Here is a 21187-nt window from a genome sequence, read left to right on the forward strand (position 1 = left end):
CAGGACTTATGTGATCCTTTCTTTTATGCTATGTCTCTTGTGCATTTACTGTGTAATATATGCTACACATTCTTATTGCATTATGCTGTGTTTGCTATGTTTCCCATGAGTGTGATGTCTCTTATAGTCTGTAATGTATCACTGTTGAACTGTATTGTGTCACCCTGTACATGTTAGAGGCAGGGCGACACAATACAAGTGTGAGCAACGGCCAGGACATTGTCAGACCCTAGGAGGGGATTGAATCTGTTGACTCTGACCTTAGTACAACAATACGGGCATTGCCAGCCCCCAGGAGGGGATAGAATCTGCTGCCCGGATTAAGGACAGTAACACGGGCTCCAGGACTACGAAAGTGCCCCACCGAAGGGACTTCAAGCCTCCAGATTCAGGTTTTGGGAACTGCCACCTCTTTTGGCCGCCGTGGCTGTTGTGGGTACGGCCATGGATGAAGCTAGGGAGAGAGCAGGAAGTCAGCTTTTGTTCTTCATTTATCTCTATTAAAAATTGTTCTCCCTGTTGGTCTGCAGTGGTGTCTAGAATACGTTTGTCCTGCTTATTTCTGCACAAGGAACCAGGTTGTATACTGAGTATGGCTTAGTTGACTCGGCTGGGACTACCACCCCGGGCCCCCTTGTTACCCCCAAGTGAGGTAGTCATGGGCGAGCTTCAGTCCCCACTCACTTTGGCATCCTACAGACATCTTGTGTCCCAGTCCTGGTATGCTGCTGTGTGTGAGGTGCATCACACTTTTGGGGCTGCAGGCTTCTTCTTCTGAGTACAGGAATCCCTCTTCTGGAACCAGGGCAGCAATTAATCTAGGAGTAACAAAGTTCATAAAAACAACCAATCCTTTATTTGGTGAATAGCAGTATTTACAGTATTTACATGCAGAGTTAGAGGATAAGGCCCAACAGGTTGTCATCTTTTCCACAGCCCACAGGTATTGGATACAACTTCAGCCCTGGTTCTCGGTATAGGTAGAATGTCCCTCTCACTGGCTTCTCTAGCCCTATGGAGTCTCCTCTACCTCTATCAGTATATTTGGATTGCAATACCTTTCATCCCCTGTAGTCTAAGTCTCTGTAGCTTCACAGGCTGAACTCACCCAAGGCCCCCGACGTCCATCTTGAGGTTGTCCTAGGCCATTTAGATGGCATCAGACAGAAGGGTATTTTCGGCAATCCACTGCCCCGAGTATTAGGCCCACGCTGTCCCTAGCACGCTCTGACTTAGACTTGCTGCTTCACACTCTTCTCTCCACACACCAACTGACTCTGTCACTTCCTAGACTTGCCACTAACTCTCAGTTCCCTCCTCCCAAACTGGGCCAGCCATTACAGTTAACCCTGTCTAAGCTAACTGCATCCCCAGTGGGTATCATCCTTTTATAAAATGCATAAAGATCAAATGCATTTAACCATTGGAGTGTCAGGGAGCAATCCATCAGCCCCCAACACTGCTACAGAAAGTTAATAAAGAGGTTTCCAAGATTTTTTAGGCCAATTTCCCACTTCAGTATTAAGGTCAATGTTTTGTATCACTTTATCCATGTTTATTTTGTATGTTAGGTTATTGGTTGAACTTGATGGATTTGTGTTACCTTTTAATCTTGAAACTAGAAAATTACTCCACGTTCTGGCATACAAATACTGATGTAAAATAGTCCCCAAAATACTGGTAAAGATGATGAGATTTGAGTTACTAATGAAGAAAACAAACGTTAGGAACAGTAGCAGACACTGACAGCTTGGGGCCCTGTGCAAGAAATGTGTTCAGACCTCCCTCCTTTTATGGCGACCAAGCTACAGATTATATATATGTACTACATAATCTCCTCTGATTATGTATATTGCCGCCACTTATTACATAGCGCCCTCTCTTGTTATGTACAGCATCATTGCTTACATATCAGATTCTCATGTTATTTTTGTTATTTATAGCGCCCTGTTCTTTATTACATACCGTGCTCTCTTGTTAGATGTGCAGTACAAGTCAATGACTGATTATGAAGCATGGGAAAGCTTCTTCTGTAATGGAGGACACTAATGGACTGGTCTTCTGGTCAGATGCTGCTCCATCAGCTGTCATTTTATATCTAACAAGAGAGGACTCTATGTAATAAAAGAGGGCGCTGTGATTAACAATAACAAGGAAACGTTATGTAAGGGACAGTGCTGTACATGACAAGAGATGATATTATGTAATAATGAATTGTCTTCTACATAACAATATAATATAATATTGTATGACACCATACATAACTAGAGGTAATAAGGGTAGGTAATAAGGGATGGAGTTATATATAATAAAAGAGGAAACTGTGTAAATAATACACTACATACAGTTGTGGCCAAAAGTATTGACACCTCTGCAATTCTGTCAGATAATACTCAGTTTCTTCCTGAAAATGATTGCAAACACAAATTCTTTGGTATTATTATCTTCATTTAATTTGTCTTAAATGAAAAAACACAAAAGAGAATGAAGCAAAAAGCAAAACATTGATCATTTCACACAAAACTCCAAAAATGGGCCAGACAAAAGTATTGGCACCCTCAGCCTAATACTTGGTTGCACAACCTTTAGCCAAACTAACTGCGACCATCCGCTTCCGGTAACCATCAATGAATTTCTTACAATGCTCTTCTGGAATTTTAGACCATTCTTCTTTGGCAAACTGCTCCAGGTCCCTGATATTTGAAGGGTGCCTTCTCCAAACTGCCATTTTTAGATCTCTCCACAGGTGTTCTATGGGATTCAGGTCTGGACTCATTGCTGGCCACCTTAGAAATCTCCAGTGCTTTCTCTCAAACCATTTTCTAGTGCTTTTTGAAGTGTTTTGGGTCATTGTCCTGCTGGAAGATCCATGACCTCTGAGGGAGACCCATCTTTCTCACACTGGGCCCTACATTATGCTGCAAAATTTGTTGATAGTCTTGTGACTTCATAATGCCATGCACACGGTCAAGCAGTCCAGTGTCAGAGGCAGCAAAGCAACCCCAAAACATCAGGGTACCTCCGCCATGTTTGACTGTAGGGACCGTGTTCTTTTCTTTGAATGCCTCTTTTTTTCTCCTGTAAACTCCATGTTGATGCCTTTGCCCAAAAAGCTCTACTTTTGTCTCATCTGACCAGAGAACATTCTTCCAAAACATTTTAGGCTTTTTCAGGTAAGTTTTGGCAAACTCCAGCCAGGCTTTTTTATGTCTCGGGGTAAGAAGTGGGGTCTTCCTGGGTCTCCTGCCATACAGTCCCTTTTCATTCAGATGCCGACGGATAGTACGGGTTGACACTGGTGTACCCTCGGACTGCAGGGCAGATTGAACTTGTTTGGATGTTAGTCAAGGTTCTTTATCCAACATCCGCACAATCTTGCGTTGAAATCTCTTGTCAATTTTTCTTTTCTGTCCACATCTAGGGAGGTTAGCCACAGTTCCATGGGCTTTAAAGTTCTTGATGACACTGCGCACGGTAGACACAAGAACATTCAGGTCTTTGGAGATGGACTTGTAGCCTTGAGATTGCTCATGCTTCCTCACAATTTGGTTTCTCAATTCCTCAGACAGTTTTTTGGTCTTCTTTCTTTTCTCCATGCTCAATGTGGTACACACAAGGACACAGGACAGAGGTTGAGTCAACTTTAATCCATGTCAACTGGCTGCAAGTGTGATTTAGTTATTGCCAACACCTGTTAGGTGCCACAGGTAAGTTACAGGTGCTGTTAATTACACAAATTAGAGAAGCATCACATGATTTTTCGAACAGTGCCAATACTTTTGTCCACCCTCTTTTTTATGTTTGGTGTGGAATTATATCCAATTTGGCTTTAGGACAATTTTTTTTGTGTTTTTTCATTTAAGACAAATTAAATGAAGATAATAATACCAAAGAATTTGTGTTTGCAATCATTTTCAGGAAGAAACTGAGTATTATCTGACAGAATTGCAGGGGTGTCAATACTTTTGGCCACGACTGTACTATGTGACGGTGCTATACATAAGAAGACTACATTCCTCTATCTGTGTGAAGTATCGGTATGCTGCCTGATTTATTTCTCGGACACAAACCCATTCAGTATGTCACCAAAATCGGATGACAAATATACATGCTCTGAGTCTTACAGATCTCATTCTTGGATCCGTGATTTTCACAGATATGTGAATGGATCTGTAAAACTTGTGGGCCCGTGTGCTGTTCGATAGAAAAATCTGGCAGCTCACAGACATTTCACATGAATGTGAGAATGTGGCCTAAAATAGGTTGTTTTACAAATAACAGAATTACTCCAAGTCACACAGTATAAAGAATAAATACTTACATCCAGGTACCTACCGCGCTGTCGTCTCTTCTGCTTAGAGTCTTTTTTTGTTGTTTCTTCTCCATCTGGTCAGACCTTCATGTAGACATGTCCCGGCCATGATTCATCTTGTCACGATGATCACTGCAAAATAATGATGTCAGATATATTGTATATATACAGTGGCTAAGAAAATATTCACCTCCTTGTCTTTTTGACTATACGGCTCAAAAAAATAAAGGGAATGCTAAACAATACATTGCCATTGTATTGTTTAGTGTTCCCATTTTTTTGAGCAGTATATTTTGTTACATTACAACCTGTGTTTTTGTAATCCGATTGGTGTGAGATGCATCAGCACTAAATAATCTAGGTTGGTGAAGTGAAGTAATATAGTCATAAATTAAATTCATGGGATCAAATAACTAAAAATTGGCGTGCGCAAACACTACCGTTCAAAAGTTTAGGGCCACTTAGAAATTTCCTTATTTTTGAAAGAAAAACACAGTTTTTTTCAATTAAGCTAACATTAAATGATTCAAAAATACACTCTATACATTGTTAATGTGGTAAATGACTATTCTAGCTGCAAACGTCTGGTTTGTAATGCAATATCTTCATAGGTGTATAGAGGCCCTTTTTCAACAACCATCAAAAGTTCTTATGGTACTTTGTGCTTGCTAACTGTGTAAGAAGGCTAATGCATGGTTAGAATACCCTTGAAAACCCTTGTGAAAGTATGTTAGCACAGCTGAAAACAGTTTGGCTATTTAGAGAAGCTATAAACCTGACCTTCCTTTGAGCTAGTTGAGAATCTGGAGCATTACATTTGTTGGTTCCATTAAACTCTCAAAATGGCCAGAAAAAAAGAACTTTCATGTGAAACTCGACAGTCTATTCTTGTTCTTAGAAATGAAGGTTATTAGATGCGAGAAACTGCCATGAAACAGAAGATTTTCTACAACGAAGTGTACTACTCCCTTCAGAGGAGAACACAAACAGGCTCTAACCAGAGTAGAAAGAGAAGTGGGAGGCCTCGCTGCACAACTGAGCAACAAGACAAGTACATTAGAGTCTGTAGCTTGATAAATCAATGCCTCACAGGGTCTCAACTGACATCTTCAATAAATAGTACACGCAAAATGCCAGTGTCAACGTCTACAGTGAAGAGGCGACTCTGGGATGCTGGACATCTGGGCAGAGTGGCATAGAAAAAGCCATATCTGAGAATCGCTAGTAAAAGGAAAAGATTAATATGGGCAAAAAAACACAGACATTGAACAGAGGAAGATTGGAAAAAAGTGTTATGGACAGACGAATCCAAGTTTGAGGTGTTTGGATCACACAGAAGAACATTTGTGAGACGCAAAACAACTGAAAAGATGCTGGAAGAGTACCTGATGCCATCTGTCAAGCATGGTGGAGTAATGTGATGGTCTGGGGTTGCTTTGGTGCTGGTAAAATGAGAGATTTGTACAAGGTAAAAGGGATTTTGAATAAGGAAGGCTATCACTCCATTCTGCAACGCCATGCCATACCCTGTGGACAGAGCTTGATTGGAGCCAATTTCATCCCACAACAGGACAATGACCCAAAGCACACCTCCAAATTATGCAAGAACTATTTAGGAAAGAAGCAGGCAGCTGGTATTCTATCTGTAATGGAGTGGTCAGCGCAGTCACCAGATCTCAATCCCACTGAGCTGTTGTGGGAGCAGCTTGATCGTATGGTACGCAAAAAGTGCCCATCAAGCCAAACCAACTTGTGGGAAGGGCTTCTGGAAACATGGGGTGAAATTTTTCCAGATTACCTCAGCAAATTAACTGCTAGAATGCCAAAGGTCTGCAATGCTGTAATTGCTGCAAAGGGAGCATTCTTTGACGAAAGCAAAGTTTGAAGGAGAAAATTATTATTTCAAATTAAAATCTTTTTTTCGAACCTTGTCAATGTCTGGACTGGATTTTAAATTCATTTGGCAACTCATTTGATTAATAAAAGTATGAGTTTTCATGGAAAACACAAAATTGTCTGGCTGACCCCAAACCTTTGAATGGTAGTGTATGTATTTACGCCTTTTGCTATGAAGCTCCTAAAAAATTCAAATGCCAGCAATTATTTTTATAAGTCACCACATGCTTAGTGAAAGGAAGTCAACATGTGTTAGGCGTCGGGTTCCTGCAGCATCTCAGCAGGAATCCAGAGCCTCACATTCTGTGGTCTCTCATTGTCTATCGACCGCAGAGGAGATTGCTCAGCAGTCTCAACGTCCCAGACGCTCTGCCCAGACCTGCTCTGTGGGTCTGGCTGTTGCTGCCACCTTTGGGTCAGCAATAGCAGTGCAGGCTGCTTTGCAGCAAAATGCTCCAGAGGCTAAGTCCTCTCGTCACGCTAATGGGCATGCTCATGAGACGATCTCCCGTTGGAGATTGGGAATCACATTCTGAGGTCCTTCTCCTGATCTCATTGGTCCATCTCAGAGATCTGGAAGCTCCCAGAAGCTCACGGCTATAAAAATTCCGCATGGCGCTCGGCCATGCGCTAGTATAGTCTCTAGTTGCTACTGTGTGAATGATGATGGATGCATGAACCTGCGAATGACTCATTAAGATCCCCTTCCTCTGATATTACGAGTGTGTATAGGGACTTAGGTTTAGAGTCTGCGCCTGCCAGTGGCAAGCTTCAAGCTACAACAGCATCCTCCACAGTGCTAGCGTCCGACAGTGCGCCTGCTATCGGGCATTGTTGATTAGTGGCAGTGTCTGTCGCCGCACTGCAGTCTGCAGCTCCTCTTGGCGTCCGCAGTTGCGACGCCGCACGCACGGTAGGTCTAGACAGAGTCTGACCCTCTGCCTAGGTTTCAGCTCCTGTGACCTTATACCGTGTGTGCACTTCTCTGAGACCTGTGAGTCCAACAGGCTCAGCATTTATGTTAATATCTGGACCCAACCTCCCCTCCTTACTGACTGAAATCCCACAATGTCTGTCTGCTATCTCAGCCTTCTTCTCTGCTCGCTTTCTCAAACTGAACATGGACAAAACAGAATTTATCATCTTTCTCCCATCTCACTCTACCCCTCCACCAGACCTATCCATCAATGTCAATGGCTGCTTTCTTTCCCCAGTCCCGCATGCTCGGTGTCTTGGGGTGATCCTCGACTCTACGCTCTCTTTCAAACCACATATCCAAGCCCTCGCCTCCTCCTGCCGCCTCAAACTCAAAAATATTTCCCGGATTCGCTCATTCCTCAACCACGAAACCACAAAAACACTAGTGCATACTCTTATCATCTCCCGCCTCGACTACTGCAACCTCCTACTCTCTGGCCTCCCCTCTAGCACTCTGGCTCCGCTCCAGTCCATCCTACACTCTGCTGCCCGACTAATCCACCTGTCTCCCTGCTATTCCCCAGCCTTCCCCCTATGCCAGGCCCTTCACTGGCTTTCTATTGCCCAGAGGCTCCAATTCAAAACCCTAACCATGACATACAAAGCCATCCACAGCCTGTCTCCTCCTTACATCTGTGACATGGTCTCTAGGTACCCGCACACAACCTTCGATCATCTCAAGATCTCCTTCTCCACTCCCCCCTTATCTATTCTTCCCACAACCACATACAAGACTTCTCCTGTGCTTCCCCCATACTCTGGAACTCTCTGCCGCAACACTTCAGACTCTCACCATCAACGGAATCCTTCAAGAGGAACCTGAAGACCCACCTGTTCCGACAAGCCTACAGCCTGCAATGATCCTCGGTCTACTGAACCACCAAACAACCTGCTCTACCCTCTCCTACTGTATCCTCACCCATCCCTGTAGACTGTGAGTGCTCGCGGGCAGGGTCCCCTCTCCTTATGTACTTGTGTGTCCCTTGTCTTACACATGTTTATTATACTTGTCTATATTTCCCCTTTTCACATGTAAAGCGCCATGGAATAAATGGCGCTATATAAATGCATAATAATAATAATAATAATACCTTAGGCGTCTCTGTGAAGCTAACAGATTACGCTCAGCGCACACCGGGTGACGTCCAACCCGCGTGCAATAACACCGCCATATTTAGTGTTCGCCATTATTTAGCAGCAGTGTTAACACCTTCTGCACGGAGGACCCCGAACGGCCAACACACTTTATTATTTAGTGCGTTCCGCCATTCCTAACAACATGTGTGCAATCTAAATGTCACATGGTTTGTCAGTATATACACACATTTTCTGAAAGGCCACAGCATTTGCAACACCATTAAGCAAGAGGCACCACTAACCAAACACCATGAAAACCAATGAGTTGTTTAAAAATTACAAATCAGGGTTGGGTTATAAAAAAAAATATCCTAATCTCTGAGGATCCCACGGTGTACCATCAAATCCATTATCATCATATGGAAAGAACTTGGTACCACAACATACCTGCTAAAAGAGAGCCAGCCACCACAAATCTCAGCCCGAGCAAGGAGGGTATTAATCAGAGAGACAGTACAGAAGCAGAGACTGGAGTATATGTCCATATGACCACAATAAGCTGTATACTCCATGGAGGTAGCCTTTATGGAAGAGTGGGCAGAAAAAAGCCTTTGCTTGCAAACAAAAATTGTAAGGCTCATTTTGAGTTTACCAAAAGACTTGTGGGAGACTCCACAAATGTATTTAGGAAGGTGTTTTGGTCAAATGAGACCAAAATTGAAATTTTTGCCACAAAGGAAAATGCTATGTCTGTTGCCAAACCAACATAACTCACCACCCCAAGAACACGATCCCCACAGTGAAACATGGTGTTGCCAGCATCACGCTGTGGGTTTTTTTGGCAGCAGGGACAAAGAAATTGGTCCAAGTCGAGGGGAAGATGGATGGTATAAAATACAGGATTCTTTTGCAGGCAGTCAGCCCCTGCTAAGAACTTAATTATGCTATGACTTTAAGAGACAATGTGTGGCACCCCTGAGGGTTCAGTTACCATGTAAGGTGCGGACACCGAACTGTATTCTTACACTTGCACCCAACACACACCGTAGAGCAACAGGGCACCCTGGATGGACCCTACAGGAGGAGGATCCCAATCCTGCCTGGGTAATAAAGGGTGTTGTGAGGTGGGTGGAGCTTGAAGGTTCAGATCGGGAGAGTAGGAGTTTTATTTAGAACAGTCTTCCTGTAGAAGATGAGGTGAGCAAACGTATGGGAAGTCGCTCCCTGTCAAGAGGAGCTGCTGGAAAGGACAGAGACGTAAGGAAGCTCCCTGTAGAGGGAAGGGACCCTAGAGGCACAGAGCAGCGACCATACTGCCCGTATGGATGTCGGGTGGAGGGATCAGGTCGCAGTGGGGTAATGGCCCCCTAACCTAGTGGAGATATTATCAGACTCAACTAGCAAGCCGGAAGTAGAGGCACCTTTAGGTACCTTAGCCACATGCCACAGTTATCTTCTCCGGAAGGCAGCCATAACGGAGCAAGGGAACGCAGTAAGGATGTTACCCGACAAGGTCCACAGCTGCTGGCCTGGGACACTTACTGTGAGGTTGTGCCGTCCGTCTGCGAGTCTGGGCTGCAGTAAGACAGCACCCCGAGCAACCCCGATACCCTTTACCCCTTTACAGGGATCTGGATTTACAGCAGAGCCCAGGAGGTAGCTGTCTGAATAAGAGCAGCGGACCAGAGCAGAACGGTCACCAGAAAGGGGTTAAAAAACGGGACCAAAAGCATAGTCAGGAATCCAAGTCTAAACCAGGCGGGCAGCAGAGGTACAAAAACGGCAGACAGTAGCAGAGTCAAATCCAGGCCAAGGTCAGAGTCATAAACCAGGAGGGAGGCAGAGGTACAAAATCGTTAGGCAGTCGCAGTGTCAAAAACCAGGCCAAGGTCAGAGTCGTAAGCCAGGAGGGTGGCAGAAGTACAAAATCGTCAGGCGGCAGCAGAGTCAGAAATCCAGGCAAAGGTCAGAATCAAAGATAACAAATAACAAACTAGCACACTGGGGAAATGAAGACTATATCTATCTGGTGGCCTGCAAGGCAGGCCCCAAGGTATTTGAAGGATCGGGCTATCCTTCACAGGTTCACAGTCTGATGATGTCATTTGGACTGCCCCCTTGACCAGGCCAGATGGTGATGCACCAACCCTTTCATGACTGACAGAGGAGCGAAGCCTGCGCCCACCAGATGCCAGCGCAGGAGCCCCTTCTCTGTCACCACCAACGGGGAAACCACGGCGCCTCCTAGTGGCCGAGGCAGGAACAGCCATCCCCGAGTCAGACGGTGACGTGACAGTCCGGCGCCTCCCAGTGGCCGAGGCAGGAACAGCAGTCCCTGTATCTGACGGCGATGTGACAGTCCGGCGCCTCCCAGTGGCCGAGGCAGGAACAGCAGACCCTGTGTCTGACGGTGACGTGACAGTACCCCCCCTTCTAAGAGGGGCCTCCGGACCCTCAAAACCTGGTTTGTTAGGGTGAAGGAGGTGAAATTTCCTGATCAACCCCTTGGCATGAATGTCACCAGCAGGGACCCAGGACCTCTCCTCCGGACCGTAGCCCTTCCAGTGCACCAGATACTGCACGAACCCTCTCACTAAGTGAGAGTCAAGGAAACCCTGGACTTCGTATTCCAAGGCACCCCTGACCAAAACTGGAGGAGGAGGGGACCGGACAGGACCAATTGGGGAGCAGTTCAATTTGAGGAGAGACTTGTGGAAAACATTTGGCAGTTTGAATGACTGAGGGAGTTTTAGATGAAAAGCTACTGGGTTAATCACCTCAATAATTTTGTATGGACCAATGAACCTGGGACCCAGTTTGGCAAATGGCACTTTAAGCCTAATATTCCTGGTAGAAAGCCAGACTTTGTCTCCAACTCCCAGGTGCGGCCCTTTGGATCGCCGTCTGCTAGCAGACGAAGCTTGTCTAACCTGAACCCCTTTCAAGTTTGTGTTCACTTCTGCCCAAATCGTCTTTAACTGATGTATAGATCTTTCTACCCCAGGGAGCTCTGACATCTTAGCAGATAATGAGCCAAAGCGTGGGTGCAGCCCAAGATTGCAGAAGAAAGGGGTAGTCTTGATGGACTCCTGGTACTGATTATTCAGGGTGAACTCTGCTAACGGCAGATGTTCCACCCAATTGGACTGATGCTCAGACACATAACAACGGAGATATTGTTCCAGAGCTTGGCTGGCACGCTCGGTTTGACCATTGGTTTCAGGGTGGTAGGCAGAGGAGAAGGACAATTCAATGCCAATGTGTTTGCAGAATGCCCTCCAAAATTTCGAAACGAACTGGGTACCCTGTCGGACACAATATTCACAGGAGCGCCATGCAGTCATACAACATGAATAATGAACAGTTTACTTAGGGTTTCGGAATTAGGTAGTCCAGACAGAGGAATGAAATGACACTGCTTACTGAACCTATCCACCACCACCCAGATACACGTCTTCCCTTCTGAGGGCGGGAGGTCAGTAATAAAGACCATGGAGATGTGGGTCCATGGACCCTCAGGGGTAGGCAAGGACTGGAGCCAGCCGGCAGGGCGATTCTGGGGAGACTTAGCGCGAGCACAGATTTCACAAGCCAGTACATAGTCCTTACAATCCTTTATTACTGTGGGCCACCAAAAATTCCTGGTCACCAGTCTGATGGTATTATTATTACCTGGATGCCCTGCAAGGACAGAATCATGCGATTCCTTCAGAACTTGCAGGAGGAATGTGGCTGGAACAAACAATTTTTGGGGAGGTGTAGTGTCAGGGATTTGTTCTGGGGATCTACGGATCTTCTCCAGAAGATCCAAGGACACAGCTGAAACAACAATCCCGTTGGCCAATATTGGAGCTGGTTCAGAGTACATCGGCCTGTGAGGGGCAAAAACTTCGAGAGAGGGCATCAGCCCTTACATTTTTTGTACCTGGTCGAAAAGTGATCACAAAATCAAATCTCGAGAAGAACAGGGCCCACCTTGCCTGTCTAGGATTCAGTCTTTTTGCTGATTCCAAGTAGGTCAGGTTCTTGTGATCCGTGATCACGGTGATCTTATGTTTCGCACCTTCGAGGAAGTGACGCCATTCCTCGAAGGCCCATTTTATTGCCAACAGTTCCGATTCCCTATATCATTATTCTCTCAGTGGAAGAGAATTTTCGGGAAAAGAAGGCAGATGGACGAAGTTGAGTGAGGGATGCCGTGCCTTGTGATAACACTACTCCTACTCCAACCTCAGAGGCATCAACCTCTACAACAAAAGGGCAGTCTAGATCAGGCAGAATCAATATTGGGTTAGAAGCAAAACATTCTTTTAAAACAGAAAATGCCTGAAGTGCCTCAGGCTTCCAATTAACCACATCTGCCCCTTTCCGGGTCAAATCCGTGAGTGGTTTCGCGATTTCTGAAAATCCTTTGATAAATTTACGATAATAGTTCGAGAACCCTAAGAATCGCTGCAGCGCTTTAAGAGACTTGGGTTGTACCCATTCCTTAATGGGTTGGATCTTGGCAGGATCCATGCGAAACCCTTTAGCTGAGACAATGTATCCTAGAAACTGTACCTCCTCAGCCATAAAAACGCATTTGTCTAATTTGGTGAATAGAGAATGTTCTCTAAGCCTCTGGAGAACAGAACAGACATGTTGGACGTGCGTCACAAGATCAGCAGAGTAGATCAGGATGTCATCCAAATAAACGACTACATATACTCCACAGATATCTCTGAAGATATCGTTAACAAACTTTTGAAACACGGCAGGTGCGTTACTGAGCCCAAACGGCATTACGAGGTACTCAAAGTGGCCAAGGGGTGTGTTAAATGCGGTTTTCCACTCATCTCCCTTTCTTATACCGACAAGATTATATGCTCCACGGAGGTCAAGCTTAGTAAACCAACGGGCTCCCAACAGCTGATTAAAAAGATCAGGGATGAGTGGAACCGGAAACTGTTTTTTTTACAGTGATTGCGTTTAACTCACGGTAGTCAATGCAAGGTTTGAGACCACCATTATTCTTTTCCACAAAAAAGAACCCAGCTCCAACAGGGGGGTTGATGGTCTAATAAACCCCTTATGTAAACTGTCTGCTATATAGTCCTTCATGGCCTGACGCTCTGGATCAGAGAGATTAAATATTCTCCCCTTTGGGAGACGAGAATCTTGTATCAAGTCTATGGGGCAATCGTACTCTCTGTGAGGGGGTAATTTCTCTGATTCCACTATGGAAAAAACATCCTCATAATCTCTAAATGCATACGGTACAAAGGGAGGTTTGATTTTAACTTGGTTCACCGATAGCGATATACAGTTGTCCTGACACTGTGGGCTCCAGCACACAATATCACCAAGGTGCCAGTCTATGACCGGATTATGTGTACGCAACCATGGCATACCCAAAATAACTGCAGCTGATAAATTATCAATCACAAAAAATGACAAATGTTCAGTATGTAATGTCCCTACTGACATTGCAATTTCTGCAGTAACAAACTCCACTCCACCCTGGACAATAGATGTGCCATTAATCGCAGTGGTTTTAATAGGGGCATTAAGCCTTAGCAGTGGTATACCAAGCTTCTTTGCCACCAAGAAATCCATGAAGTTTCCCTCAGAACCACTATCCACATAAGCCTCAAAACACAGAGATTTTTTAAGGTATGACAGAGAGATGGGTAAAAAAAACTTTAGCCGCATCTGCTGGCAATACCTGAGCCACCGGGCAGGCATGACCAGAGCTGCCCAGGGGCTGATGTCTCAGGAGTAAAGATTTCTGTTGTCCAACATTTTCCCTGAAGTCTCCAGACTGCAGCATGATTGTGTAGGAGGATAGGAGTGTTCCTCCAGGCTGTGCAATGAAGCAGGTTGCAGGTGCTTTTAGCCTAATAATCAGCTCAGGCAGGAGAGGGGAAAAAAAAACAGCCGTCCCCGAGTCAGACAGTGACGTGACAGTCAGGCTCCTCCCAGTGGCCGAGGCAACAACAGCAGTCCCTGTATCTGACGGCGACGTGACAGTCCGGCACCTCCCAGTGGCCGAGGCAGGAACAGCAGTCCCTGTGTCTGATGGTGACGTGACAGAGGTGTTGGGAAGGAAGAGGCGAGAAAAGCAACACAGTGAGATGGCCAGGAAAGTCCCATACTGAAGGGAGTACGGGAAACATGTTCTCCATCTGCCTGGTAGTTGACTGGGTCTCTCACCTGGAGGACGCAGCACCTAGCGGGCATCTGTGCGCACCAGAACTGTGAGTAAAGCTTTGGAACTGCACCCATCTGTGTCCTCTGAATTCTTTCTGCAACATCTACCCAGCACTGCTACACCTATCACCACAAAATCCAACATCTTTTCCATCACTACTGCCCTGGGACCCAAAGCTCTGCCTGTGGAGAGCTATACCAAATCTGCTACATCACCATCAGTCCCAGAGGATCTGCACTGCAGCGCTGGTCGCCTCTGACCAGAAACCACAGGTGGCGTCACGAACACTTTACAATCTCTTTATTTTTCCCTTGTAAATATTTCCCTTCCATTGGATGCCCAGGGCCACGGACCGGGTCACTGCTGCCGTGACACTGTCCCGTTAAGAAGCGGCCTGATACCGAGTACCACACTGCCCTGGTGGGCGATCCAAATGCTCCCCTCTGATTTGTGTGGACTTGGACTAGTCCTTTCTCCCCTGCAGCTTGCTGTGTGTTGGCTTTGAGCAAGGAGGACGTGTGCTGTTTCAGGAAGTAAAAAGGGAGCCTTGTGCATGTGGCAGGACTATAAGGCTATGTGCCCACGTTGCAGAAATGCTGCGGAAATGTCTGCAGCATTTCCGCAACTCCCCGCCTAGGATAAAACGCGTGTGGAATTCGCATGCGTTTTTCTGCAAAACACAAACGTTTTGCAAGCATTTTTAGCTGCAGAATGCTTGTGCTTTTCCAAGCGATTTGAAGCATCGTTTGGAAAAGTGATTGACAGGTTGGTCACACTTGTCAAGCATAGTGCTTGACAAGTGTGACCAACTTTTTACTATTGATGTTGCCTATGCAGCATTAATAGTAAAAAGTAGAATGTTAAAAATAATTAAAAAAATAAAAATAGAGACATACTCACCTTCTGTCGGCCCCCGGAGTCGTCCCGCCTCTCAGCGATTCTGCCAGCAACTTCCGTTCCCAGGGATGCCTTGCGACAATGACCTCTGATGACGTAGCATCACGCGAGACCGCTACATCATCAGAGGTCATTCGCGCAATGCGTCCCTGGTAACGGAAGATGGTGGCAGCGTGGCTGAGAGGCGGGACGACGCCAGGGGCTGACAGAGGGTAAGTATATCCCTATTTTTTATTTTAATTCAATTTTTTACAGGGATATGGTACCCAGGGCATGGAGGAGAGTCTCCTCTCCTCCAGACCCTGGGTACCATCCGCACATGAAGCGCTCACTTTACGCATGGTGGGCATAGCCACATGCATAAAATGAGCGTTTAAATGCAAACCTATGGCAGCGGAATCACCGCGATTCCACAGAAAAAACGAACATGCTGCGGATTTTACTGCTATGCGATTCCGCAGCAGAAAAATCAGCAGCATGGGCACAGCAACTGCGGAATCCCATAGGATTGCATGGGGATGCATTTTATTAGTGTTTTTAAGCATTTCCGCTGTGACAAAAGCAGCTGAAACGCATAAAAAACGCAACGTGGGCACACAGCCTAAGTGTGTCCTAACAGCAGTGACTGGTAAATGAACTAACTGCTTCAAGGAAGAGGATAATGCACGGTTACCGCAAGTTTGATCACCAGGACCGTGTCATTAGGGAAGAGTCATATTGTATAGCCAGAATAGTTCTCCCCAAGCATTGGTAACCTGAGAGAGGAAACAATACTGTGGTACCTGTAATCTCTCAATATTGAACGCAACAAACTCGGCTCTACTACATCTACAACTACCAGACTTTCTTCTAAACTCTACAGAGCTGTGAAAGCGCAGCCCAATCATCGAAAGCCAGTTAGGAAATTAGAAGAGAATAGTCTATAGAAATTATTTATACTGTTTATATTAAACTTTGCATTGCCATAGCTGGAGCGCAGCTTGTGTGACACGCTCCAGCTATCTCTCTTTGTACCTATTTTTGCTGTTATCATTACAAGAACTGTTCATCTTATTTTCCAGCATATAATCCTCTGTCTTTCAGTAAAGCCGGTGTTTTGTATCTGCCTCATCACCTACTGTTTCGTATTTGAATCCTGCCCGGTGATATCATTCAGACACCTCTACATTTGAGCAAAACCTGTTTCAGTCTGTTAGTGATTTGAGACTGGGACAGAGGTTCACCTTCCAACAAGACAACGACCTAAAATATACTGCTAAAGCAACACTCAAGTGGTTTACGTGGAAACATGTAGGGGTATGTGCCCACGATCAGTAATTGCTGTGGGTTTGACGCTGCATATTTATACAGAGTCAAATCCACAGCGGACAGCTGTGACAGCATAGTGGATGGGATTTCAAGATATCCCATGTCCGCTATGCATCACAGATGCCTGTAGATCACCTGTGGAGACTGACATACCCGAGAAATTACATCAATGGATTGTGCTGGATGTGGTAAATTCGCATGGTTTAGTGAAGTTAGCGCTTTGGACACTGTGAACATGCGCTTTGTCCAAAGTGCTGCTAGTTCAAGATTGTGGGCACCAGGCCTAAATGTTTTGGAGTGGCCTAGTTAAAGCTCAGACATGTCATGATACCAGTGCTGGGTGACCGGCACTTCTGGGGTTAATGTTTTGATCTCAGTGCAGACGCTTACCTGCACACCTGGGACCTATTATGGTGGCCTCTCATTGGTTCTGGGAAAGCTTCTTATAGCCTCAGGAAGCTCCCATCCCCCGTCAGTTATACTTTCGCCCTTGGCATAGTGTGGTGACCCCTGAATGTGTTTGTGCTGTGTTCTGGTTACTTGATTCTCTGTGTACGAATCGGTCTGTTCTCTGGATATTGCTTTGGATTCTGCTTGGTACCTTCTATGTCTGTTTGGTTTTGACTTCTGCTTGGCCCTGACTATCTGCTCTGTCTCATCCCTGGTACTTTACTCATATCTCTGTGTATGACCTCCGTTTTGCCTGACTCTGAGTATTTCTGTATAGTGTCTTGCCATCTCTGAAAGCAGGATGCTGAGCCCCGCCCCTTGCAGTCACATGACCGTAGGTCCTGTGTCTGCTTGCTAAACTTCAGCGTCCACAGGTCCTGTGTACCTGTTCTTTCCGGCTGTACCTGACCCCGGGCCCCCTACAGTGCGGGTGAGTCCCTGCTCAGCGGAGGCTGCACACCGGCGCTGACAGGATCCTGACAAGACATTAATTCAATTGAGAATCTGCGGTCAGACTTGAAGATTGCTATTCATCAGAGGAAACCATCTAACTTGAAGGATCTGGAGCAGTTTTACATTGAGGAAAAATCCCAGTGGAAAGATGTGGAAAGCTCAATTATCCAAAGCGGATTGCAGCTTTAATTGCCGCAAAAGGAGGCTCTACAAAGTACTGACTTTAGGGGTGAATAGCTATGCAAATCGAAGTTTTCAGTTATTTTGTCCTATTTGTTGTTTGTGTCACAATAAAAAGATAACTAATTGTTTATAATGTGGTAGAGTGGCTCATATGGCTGGTCACAGAGGTAGAAATGGAACACTGCATCTTTAAGAACATTACATTATTAAAGACAGCATAAACCAAGTGTCATGCCCGCCATGTCCGTTATGCCTGTCATGTCCGTCATGCCCGCCATGTCTTTTAGGCCGCATGATTCCTAGAGCAGAGTGTGCATGTACACCGAACTATCATGCCCACCATGTCTGGTATGCCGCATGACTCTTGGAGCAGTGTGCACGTGTACTGAATTCTCATGCCCGTTATGTCTCGTGCTGCAAGACGCCTGGAGCGGTGTGCACGCGCGCCTTACCTCATGGCTGCACGCCGTTGCTAGGTAACCATCCGTCTCTGCTCTGATTCTGCAATCCTCTATGTTTTCCTGGACCCCCTGATCATGTGACCTTTCCTATGTTCCAGCACTGTCTGATTCTGCAATCCTCTATGTATTCCTGGAGCCCTGATCATGTGACCTTCTCTATGGTTCTGCCCCGTCTGATCTAGCAACGCTCTCTATGATCCTGGAGGATCTGAACCAGAAGTTCTTCCCTGATCCTCACCCGGAAGTGCAGGTGCAATGGTGCTATATCAGACCGCCCCTTCCTATGGTCGGGGCCTGAGTATCGTGTTGCTTCCTTGCATGGCTGCTTGATCTGCCCAGTCGCTCTCTGTATTCTGTGCCCCTGCACTCTGCCCTGTTGTGCGTCTCTGTACATGCTCTGTGCTTGTATTCTGCCTCTTTTCTCGTGCCATGTCTTGTGTTGTCTTTTGTGCCATGTTTGTCCTTGTTTCTCGCCTAGCTTTGCCTTGTTTCTTGCTTTGCCTCACCTTGTTTCTTCGTGTGCCCTTTGCATGCACCTGGCCTTCCTAGCCTCCTGCTTGTGCCTCAGCTGTGACCGCCCTAGCCGTGCCCGCCTGCTTGTGCCTCAGCCGTGCTTGTCGGTCAGTGACAGCTGTGTCGCCTGCTATGCCCCAGTCGGGTTCGCTGGAGTCTTACCCGCCTGTTTGTGCTGCAGCCCGTCCAGCTAGCCAGTGCCCCAGCCGTGCTCTCTGTGCTTCCTTGCACTCATGCTGTCTCTGCATTGTGTATGCATGCTCCTCTCTCTGCATGCGCAGGCCCTCGCCTGCCTGTGGCATACCTCCCCATGCTTCTGTAAAAGTATGCGCAGGTTTTGCTATGTATTCTGTCATGCCCTCTCGCACATACAGTTCCTTGCCTGTACTCTGTCCCTGGCATGTCTTCTGCACGTGCAGAACTCTGCTTTTAAACTTGACCCTGGCATGTCTCTCCACGCGCAGGACTCTGTCTTGAACCCTCACCCTGGCGTGTCTCTCTGCACGCGCAGGACTCTGCTTTGAACCCTGACCCTGGCGTGCCCTCTGCACGCGCAGGACTCTGCCTTGAACCTGACCCTGGCGTGTCTCTCTGCACGCACAGGACTCTGTCTTGAACCCTGACCCTGGCGTGTCTCTCTGCATGTGCAGGACTGTGACACAACAAGAAAACAGATTTGCAAAAATACTCTGCAGTAAAATATATGACAGTAATCAGCAAGTGCTGGATAACAAATACAGGGTATTTAGTCGATACGTTTTTTTTGAAAAAAAATGTATACTAAGCTGCTTCACCGCGTCAAGGTAACCCGTATCGAAGCAGTCCCTATCTAATGTATTTAAAACCTGAACATCTGAACAGTGTCTAAAATGAACAGGATTCAGACAGGCGCTTCTTAGCATGGGCTTGTGGTGCAAGACAGCTCTTTTGTGCATGCCACACAAGAAAGGGGTGGGGTCTCTCAAACCATGCTAGGCAAGGAAAAAACAGATTAAAAACACATGTGACATGCAAAAAAAGTATCTACTAAATACCCTGTATTTGTTATCCAGCACTTGCTGATTACTGTCATATATTTTACTGCAGAGTATTTTTGCAAATCTGTTTTCTTGTTGTGTCTCAGTTAGTGGGTGGTGTGAACATTGTCTTACCGACTTGTTCACACTTGTGCATGTCACATGTGTTTTTAATCCGTTTTTTCCTTGCCTAGCATGGTTTGAGAGACCCCACCCCTTTCTTGTGTGGCATGCACAAAAGAGCTGTCTTGCACCACAAGCCCATACTAAGAAGCACCTGTCCATATCCTGTTCATTTTAGACACTGTTCAGATGTTCAGGTTTTAAATACATTAGCTAGGGACTGCTTCGATATGGGTTACCTTGACGTGGTGAAGCAGCTTGGTATACATTTTTTTGCAAAAAAGTATCGACTAAATACCCTGTATTTGTTATCCAGCACTTGCTGATTACTGTCATATATTTTACTGCAGAGTATTTTTGCAAATCTGTTTTTCTTGTTGTGTCTCAGTTAGTGGGTGGTGTGAACATTGTCTTATCGACTTGTTCACACTTGTGCATGTCACATGTGTTTTTAATCTGTTCTAAGAGCCGCGCGACTCCTGGATACCCGATGTTTACCTTGGAAACCAGCGTGTACGACGGTTTCCAAGGTAAACAGCGGGTATCCAGGAGCTGCGGCTCCTGGATACCCGATGTTTACATTAGAAACCAGCGTCGCTGATCGCTGGTCTCTCACTGCCACACGCAGCGATGCGTGCTGGCCAGCGGGAGACCAGCAATGAAAAAATGGCCCAGGCCGATCGAGCATGATCAGCGATACCCAGCAGGGGGGCTAGTCGCTGATCCCCGTCACACACAGCGATCTCGCTGGCGAGATTGCTGTGGCGTCACAAAATCAGCGATCTCGATAGCGATTTAACTTTTTTCTGCTCTATCACACTGTTGACTCTTGTACAGTCTGTGATCTATTAGGATACCCAAAGTCTTTTTCTCAAGTGCTATTGCTTAATTATGTTCCTCCCATTCTGTATAAATCATTTTTGTTTTTCTTGCCAAGATGTAGAATCTCACATTTCATCCTGATAAATATCATTCTATTAGTCGCTGCCCATTTTTAAAGCTTTTCTAGATCTTTCTGAATCCTTTCTCTGTCTATTCTAGTGTTCTAGCTATCCCTCCTAGTTTTGCACCATCTGTAAATTTGATTAGTTTACCTTCAGTCCCCTTATCTAGATCATTTATAAAAATGTTGAATAACAGAGCCTTGTGGTACCCCATTTGAAAACGTCACACAGGCCCTAACTGGAGTTGACGATACTACTCACTAGGCTACAAGTCCTAGTTTGGTGGGTTTCTCAGCCACTTGTCACACTGTCAGCCTTCGTTCCCTGAAGCATGGCTCCCAGTCCCCACTTTATAATGTCTGTCTACACTGGAATCGACAGCTCAC

The sequence above is a fragment of the Dendrobates tinctorius genome, unplaced genomic scaffold, assembly GCF_039654945.1.
Source record: "Dendrobates tinctorius isolate UK_male_01 unplaced genomic scaffold, ASM3965494v1 ptg000111l, whole genome shotgun sequence".
Lineage (NCBI taxonomy): Eukaryota > Metazoa > Chordata > Amphibia > Anura > Dendrobatidae > Dendrobates > Dendrobates tinctorius.